The sequence below is a fragment of the Lemur catta genome, chromosome 6 (genome assembly GCF_020740605.2).
Source record: "Lemur catta isolate mLemCat1 chromosome 6, mLemCat1.pri, whole genome shotgun sequence".
In the NCBI taxonomy this organism is placed as follows: domain Eukaryota; kingdom Metazoa; phylum Chordata; class Mammalia; order Primates; family Lemuridae; genus Lemur; species Lemur catta.
The window spans coordinates 68,646,934-68,654,937 of NC_059133.1; positions in this window are offsets into that span (position 1 = coordinate 68,646,934).

Below are 8,004 nucleotides of genomic sequence, written 5' to 3' on the forward strand. Positions count from 1 at the left end.
ATTCTTCAACAACTCAGGGGCTAGGAGCACTGACACCCCACCCCATACAGTCAAAAATCCACATATAACTTTTGACTCCCCAAACTCTTAACTACTAAGTGTTGACCAGTAGCCTTACCAATAACAGTCGATTAACAAATATTTTGGATGTTATATATATTACATACTGTATTCTTATAATATAGCAAGCTAGGGAAAAGGAAATGTTATTAAGAAATTCATAAGGGGCTGGGCAGGGTGGCTTATGCATGTAATTCTAGCACTTTGGGAGGCTGAGGCAGAGGATCACTTGAGGCCAGGAGTTCAAGACCAGACTGGGCAACATGGTGAGACCCCATCTCTACAAAAAAATTTAAAAATTAGCCAGGCATTGTGGCAGGCACCTGTAGTCCTAGCTACTCTGGAGGCTGACCTGGGAGGATGGCTTGAGCACAGGAGTTGGAAGTTGCAATGAGCTGTGATCACACCACTGCACTCCAGGCTGGGCAACAGAGCGGAAAAAAAAAGGACAGAAAAAGGAAGAGAAGGTATATTTCCTATTCATTAAGTGGGAGTGAATCATCATAAAAATCTTTACATCAAGTATGCTGAGGAGGAGGAGGTGGAGGGGTTAGTCTTGCTGTCTCAGGGGTGGCAGAGGCTGAATTAAAGCCACGTATAAGTGGACCCGAGCAGTACAAATCCATGTTGTTCAAGGGTCAACTGTACAATGTAAATGCTATGTAAATAGTTGTTATACTATATTGTTTTTAAAATTTGTATTTTTCTTGTTGTTGTATTGTTATTTTTTTTTTCCAAACACTTTTAATCCGTTCATGGATCAGATCCATGATTCATGGATCTGAGTTTGTGGAACCCATGGTATAATATGGAAGCCTGTACTTTTCTTGGAATTAAACTTAAATAGTTAAGGATTAATATTTTTATTGGATTACACACTGACCCACTGTGTAAAAAATAAAAATGACTAAGTCATAAAACTAACAAAAGTATTCCTCCTTTTCATTATTGTATATAAAATTGTTGTAGTGTTTTTAGCCTGTGCATGTATGTGTGTGTGTATATAGACACACTTCCCACTTCTGAAACACAACAAAGATTCTGTTAAGTTGGTGTTCTTTCTTGCTGCAGTGAGTCTAATAAACACAGCTTTCCTTGATCAACAGGTTTTTTTCTGGTAGTCATTTTTCAGATTTGACAGTTGGCACCAATAGTGTCATTTTCAATCTTACTAGCAATTATCTAAATTATGAAAAACCTTTTTTAAGCAGCTTTATTGAGGTATAATTCACAGTCATCCAATTCACCCATTAAAAGTATACAATTCAATGGTTCTTAGGATGTTCACAGTATTGTGCATCCATCATCCCAGTCCACATTTGAATAATCATCTCCAAAAGAAACCATGTACTCTTTGGCTGTCACACCTCAATCATTCCACCAACCCCCTTCCCCAAACAAACCCTAGGAAACCACTAATCTACTTTCTATGTCTATGGGCTAGCCTATTCTGTACATTTCACATAAATGGAATCAGACAGTATGTAGTACTTTGTGACTGCTCCTTCCTTCCTTCCTTCCTCTCTCTCTCTCTCTTTCTCTCTCTTCCCTCCTTCCTTCTTTCCCTCCCTCCCTCCCTTCCTTCCCCCCTTCCTTCCTTCCTTTCTTTCTTTTTCCTTTTGAGACAGAGTCTTGCTCTGTCACCCTGGCTAGGGTGCAGTGGCCTCATCATAGGTCACTGCAAACTCTTATCAGTCTTTTCAGTCGGGGAAGACACTGAGAAGAATCTGTATAACAAACCTCACTAAAACAGCCCTGATCTTCCATTAGTTTTCTTTTCTTTCTTTTTTTTTTTTTTCAGTAGTAAAACATTTACTAGAGAGCAAGCAGAAAGGAATGCACATCTTCACAAAGTCACAAAATTCAAAGTTTGTATATTTCTTTTCCTTTTATAAACAAGGTAGAACAAATCATCAAAATCATTTCAGCAAAAGGCTTTTCTACCATTGGGGCAAGTTAAAAAAAAATACAATGAAATAGAAGAAGGCATTTAAAAAAAGCTGTTGAATTTTTTTTTTTTTTTTAATTTTAGATTTAGCAACACCTCAGACCAGGAGCAACGCTGGAATTATATCCAGGATATTCTTTTCCCTTCACTCACAGTGGCTCTGGAAATCTTCAAAGCCTGGGTCTGGAAGGCTGCTGCTTCCTCTACATGTCTCAGGGCAGGATACAAACCTGGCTGGGGAACCTGAGCATCAACTCTCATTTACAATCAAACGTCTCCCTTCCCTAGCAAATGTCTAGAACCACCAAATTGCTTCCCAACAGTTCAGAGGGGTTTGCAGAAGCCAACTCCTAAAAAAGGGACTGCCTGGCCACACAGCTAAGAAAAGGAATTGAATTTATACATGTTTATAAGGTGACATCTTAGTAAAAGACATTAGCTACATATAATATAAACCTAGCGTGAATTTTGTGACCTATGAGGCCCTTTCTCCCTAGGTATCAACTTACCTTCATGACAACTCACCTAGAGTGAAAAGAAGGTTCCTGGCTCTCACTGCTTCCAGGGACCAAAGCAGCTTCCCAAAAAGAAGGGCAAATATCTCCTAGCTCCGGCTCTCCACTGTGAACTAAAATAAACATTTAAGGCTCACCCTGCCCCCATTAGCTGACTGAATGGACCCCCTCTTGGCCAAGAGGGTATCCCAAAACTAAATTGCCTGCCAGGAGGAGGGAGGGCAGACATGCCTCATCATGCCCCCCTCCCTTCTTGGAGACATCCTTTGTAACCCATTAACAGGTCTAAGGGTATGCAAGACAAACCTGCAGGTCTCCAATTTACAGAACAAATCTATGTCCGGTGGTTTGTCTCTGATAAACAGCTATTTATGTTAAAACATTCTTTCCCATTAACACTACTAAGGGTGGGCTCCCACAGTTTGCTGCCCTTGGAAACCTAAAACCTTTTTTTTTTTTTTTTTTTTTTTTTTTTAGGAAAAGTCTCACTCTGTTGCCCCAGCTACAGTGCAATGGCATCATCTTAGCTCACTGCAACCTCAAACTCCTGGTCTCAAGCGAGTCTCCTGCCTCAGCCTCCCGAGTAGCTGGGACTACAGGACCCCGACACTGCACCCGGCTGAATTTTCTATTTTTTTGTAGAGATGGGATCTCACTTTTGCTCAGGCTGGTCTAGAACTCCTGGCCTCAAGCAATCCTCCTGCCTAGACCTCCCAGAGTGCTAGCATTACTAGTGTGAGCCACTGCTCCCCCACCTAAAACCTTCACTTTTGTCAGTTTTCTACAGACTTATTGTTTTTATTAAGATGCTAAATAGCCCACATCCTGATCGCTCCTTTGAGTTACTCACCACTGAGTTTTTCCTACTTGTATGCAAGCTATCTGTTTACCTGTTTTTTTGTTTTTTGTCATTCTAATTTGTAGGGTCTCAGCCAGATAACCTAGGAGGGTAGAGGAAAAAGTTTTGTTTTTCTTCCTCCTCTACAACAGAATAATATATGTATGTATAAGTACTTCATTTCTTTTGGCCTCCTGAAGGTTCACTGAAAAATCAACTTGCAAAAGGCTGATTAATTGGAAAAAAGACATACAAATTTATTTAACATGTGAAGTGTATACTTCAGAATGAAGACCCAAAGATATGAGGAAGTTGTCCATTTTTATGCTTAGGTAAAGTTTGGACAACTGTGTAGAAATATGACTGGACAAAGGGCATGATCTACTGCTAATAGACTCACTGGGGAAACCCAGCAAGGCCTGTCTGTCTGGATTCTTCGCGGCGTCTCCGAGCAGCATTCCTTCCTTCTGGGTGTGAGGCAGGACCTCTCTGGAATGGGGGTCTTATGGGTTACAGTCAAACAAGGTAGGTCAGATAATTTCTTTATGGCTAGTTTTTACACAGAAAGGCAGAGGGAAAGTTAGAGTAATATTTTTCAGTCTTAATGCTGGCTTTGGGGAAAAAGAGTTCTGGTTTCTATGACCTGCCTTGGGGAAGAGGGATTCTAGTTTGGATGATTAACCTGGGGGAGAATGGGACTGAGAGACAGGAGGGCAGGAGAAGGTCAGAGAAAAACCTTTGCTTCTGAGGCCTTCATTTGGGGGCTTTGTTTTGAGCCCCAACACAGGAGACTTTTCAGGATGGAAGCATATGGAATTAGAACCTTCCTGCCCGTCTTCAGTTTCATTCATCTGGGTGTGATAGCTGAAGAGTGAGTAAAAAGTTAATCAAGTTTAGGAGACATCTGTCTTTCCTCATAACTCAAACATACACAAAGGAGCAGTGTGGGAGCAGCGTTAGTCTCATCGCCTGTGTTCATAATCCGACTGCCACTGGCCACTGTGTGTCCTTGGGCAAATTATACAACCCTTCTTGGTCTTAGTGTCTCCAGCCAAAAGAGAGGATTATAATACAGGCTTGCTGGGAGAATTGTGTTATATGGTACCGTGCTTCACAAAATGTGGGGATAAGGAAAAAGCTAGAAATCACGAGAAAATGTTGCTGGGGCTAGAAAAGCGGGACCCCAAAATATAGCACATTGAACTGAAGAAGCCACAAGGTCTCTCTGACACCACCCCCCAGAAAAAGCACAGGCCTTTATCTGCCTAAGACCCAGACCCATCAAGGAGGACAATTGTTTTTTCTTCCCTTCCCTGCAAGACCAAGAATGTAACCATGTTACTAAAAGTTTGGCACTTGTCCCCAAGGCCGGATGAAGAACAAGGGCAAATGATGTCAGAAGGAAAGAGGAGTTTATTAATTTGGTGGCAAATGAGAAGTATGGCAGACTCTCACCTTAAAAGTACAGCAGTCCTCCCTAAAGCAGAATTGTACAGAGCTTTTAAGGGGCGGTAGTGGTTTCAGCTTCAGGGTACTGGTGTTTATCTATAGTTGATGGTCCTCATTGACCCCATCTCCAGTGAAGACACTCTCTTGACCTCTGCCCAGTATGGTGCAAAGAACAAACACTCCCTTGCCCTTCTGATTACTGGCCTTGGGCAGGGATGCAGGTTTTAATTCCCAAAAGAGTGTGGAAAGGTGGGGTTAAAGAGACAGCTCATAGAACATTTTACCCTTTTTCAGGGTGTTTCCTCTGTTACAACCACACCTGGAATGACCCTTTCACTGTGGAGGGGAACTACTTACAAGCCAATTTCTGTTCCTGGATCCATTCCTTCTCCCTAGCAATCCCCTCAGCAGAATTTCTCTTCTCTGTGATCTTCTCTGCTTTGCCAGGATGGTATATAAGCTTCTGAATCCTGTTCAGGGGTGGGTAACCACTCAGTTATTTTCTCCAGGTACATGTCAAATAAACTTGTATGCTTTTTCTCAATCTGCCTTTTGTGAGTTGATTTTTCAGTGAACTTTCAGAGGGCAGACGGAGAGCTTCCCTTGGCCCCCACAGTATCTTTCAATTCTCTTGAATTTCATGCAATCAAATCAAGAAGAGTCTTGGTTTATGCCAACATGGCTCTTCTTTTAACACCTCTCTAAAACATTCCAAAGAAAGCAGGTAATCACCTGCCTAAATTTTTAAAGTAACATTTGCTTTAGTAGTTATTAATTTGAATAACCTTATTACTCACTCCACCCTCCTGAGGCTCCTTAACCCACAATTCAGCCCCATGGCCCAGGCTTCATGCCAGGCTCAAGGACAAGAAGTCATTTAGGGCCGGGCACGGTAGCTCATGCCTGTAATCCTAGCACTCTGGGAGGCCAAGGCGGGCGTATTGTTTGAGCTCAGGAGTTTGAGACCAGCCTGAGCAAGAGCGAGACCCCGTCTCTACTAAAAATAGAAAGAAATTATATGGACAGCTGAAAATATATATAGAAAAAATTAGCCAGGCATGGTGGCACATGCCTGCAGTCCCAGCTACTCGGGAGGCTGAGGCAGAAGGATCGCTTGAGTCCAGGAGTTTGAGGTTGCTGTGAGCTAGGATGATGCCACGGCACTCACTCTAGCCCGGGCAACAGACTGAGACTCTGTCTCAAAAAAAAAAAAAAAAAGAAGTCATTTAGATTCTTTTTTCTATCTTCTGCCTCTTTAAACATAGATAAAATTGTCCTTGGCCCCAGAAGTAAACAACATGAAACCATAAAGTGAATACAGCTCTGCAGCCAGAGTGTTCCCCTTAGCAGAAAACTGAAAGAAAGGAACAGAGATGTGGATGGGGAATGTAAGCAGCCATTTTTCATTTTCTAGAAGGGGGAAATCATCCAAATGGTGCAAACATGCAGTTGAGTGTTTTCATTTTCATTGCCATCGCTGATTTTGTGGAACGAGGAACAAGCTAAGACTGATACTGTGGAACTCCAACAGCCAAAACTCCTGGTTTTCTGTGGCCCAGGTCATTTGCTCCGTCTTTCGTTCTTCCTTTCCCAGAGCAGTAGCTTCTCCTTTGGGCCTTACTTCCAGGAGAGGGAATGCGCTCACCTCTTAATAGATGGGGTGCTCCTAATGGGGTGCAGTCCAGGCAAAACATTTTTTTATTGGTTCCAGTTTTATCTTAAAGTTTTGTGTACATTTGCATTTTGTTCTAACATACAATCCTACTTGTTTCCATTTTAAATGTATTTAACCTTCAGGAAAATTTTTCCCCAACTTTATTAAGGTATAATTGTCAGACTGTACATCATCATGATTTGGTATAGTTGTGAAATGATTACCACTATCAAGCTAATTCACCTATATATCACCTCACAGAGCTACCTTTTGTGTGCGTATGTGTGTGTGTGTAGCAAGAACACGTAAGATCACTATCTTGGCAAATTTCAAATATTCAGTACTGTTAACTATACTTACCGTAGTGGCTCACACCTGTAATCCTAGCACTCTGGGATGCCGAGGCGAGAGGATCGCTTGAGGACAGGAGTTCGAGACCAGCCTAAAGCAACACAGTGAAACCCTGTCTCTACTAAAAATAGAAAAATTAGCCGGGCATGGTGGCACATGCCTGTAGTCCCAGCTACTCGGGAGGCTGAGGCAGGAGGATTGCTTGGGACCAAGAGTTTGAGGTTGCATTGAGCTATGATCATGCCACTGCCCTCATGTCTGTGCAACAAAGTCAGACCTTGTCTCCAAAAAAAGTTAAAAGCTTAGAAAGTAAAAGTTACTGTGAACTAAATTTATTACTGAAGTTCAATGAATTTAGTGTAGTCTACGGGTAGTGTTTATAAAGCATATAGTAATGTACAGTAATGTTGTCCTGGGCCTTCACAATCACTCACCCACAACTCCCAGTCCTCCAAACTCCATTCATGGTAAGTGCCCTCTACAGGTGTACTGTTCTATCATTTATACTGCATTTTTACAGTACTTTTTCTGTTTAGATACACAAATACCACTGAGTATTCAGCACAGTGACGTGCTGTACAGGGTTGTGGCCTAGAAGCATTAGGCCACACGATATAGCCTAGGTGCATAGCAGGCTACACAGGCTGAGTACCCCTTATCAGAAATGCTTGGGACCAGAAGTGTTTTGGATTTTCAGGTTTTTTCAGATTTTTGAATATCTGCATTATATTTACCAGTTGAGCATCCCTAATCCAAAGGTCTGAAGTCCAAAGTAAAAGATTCTCTTAAAGAGAACCTCAAATAAAAATTTTCACTTGGCAACACCAGTAGTTAGTCTTGAGCTCTTTCATGTAGATGTGGATAGGCAAGAGTGTCATGTCAGTGCTCAGTTTCAGATTGTGGAACATCTATTTTCAGATTTGGAATGCTCAACTTGTACCATTTAGGTTGGTGTAAGGTACCACTCTTTGACGTTCTCGCAAGGATGAAATCACCTAGTAACACACTGTACTCCCTGTCATTTAGCAACACAGAACTGTTTGTTACAATACGAAAAGCTGAAACCACAAGGAGCTGCATTGTTCTACTAAAATTCACTGGTCTACCTTGCACTTTGAATGTAATGAATGCACTTTTATCTTGCCTTCCCTGCTTTCTTGCAATTTCCTAAACCAAGGAGAAAGTCTGC